Here is a 471-nt window from a genome sequence, read left to right as displayed (position 1 = left end):
ATATATATATATATATATAAATTTTAAGTGGTCATGGAGCCGCGTCTCCCCTTTGTTCTACTTATTGTCTATACCAAACTTTAATACTTTATTTATTATTATTATTTTCTCTTCTATTATGGGGCTTTTTTGGAATGCTTTTAGTATTTCACTATTTTAAATAGTAGATCCTATTAGGTGCATTTAATTAAGGCCTTCATTCATTGAAAGAGTCCAACGTTCTGATGATTCATCAAATCAGCGGCAATTAAGAAAACTCCCATATCATTACCGCCTATTAATTTAGTATATATTATCCGGGGATTTACATACATACCACCCAAAATTTTCCTTTTCCATTTGTACCGCCTAAATCTTTCGTATCACATAAAACATCACTATTTTTATTTTTAAAATGTAATATATACATTTTCATGTGTAGGTATGCCAAATATATACATATACCTATATATACCGCGGGGTCTTGCCCCC

At 30.6% G+C, this 471-nt stretch overlaps 1 protein-coding gene across 1 annotated transcript in view; it reads left to right on the top strand.

The window, feature by feature from the left end:
* Positions 1-471, top strand: part of LOC110032716 (probable glycosyltransferase At5g03795) — a 7,103-nt gene that overhangs the window by 1,016 nt on the left and 5,616 nt on the right.

The sequence above is a fragment of the Phalaenopsis equestris genome, unplaced genomic scaffold (assembly GCF_001263595.1).
Source record: "Phalaenopsis equestris unplaced genomic scaffold, ASM126359v1 Scaffold001013, whole genome shotgun sequence".
Taxonomy (NCBI): domain Eukaryota; kingdom Viridiplantae; phylum Streptophyta; class Magnoliopsida; order Asparagales; family Orchidaceae; genus Phalaenopsis; species Phalaenopsis equestris.
Note: the sequence above shows the minus strand (reverse complement) of the source record. Positions and strands in the feature narration are given on the sequence as shown.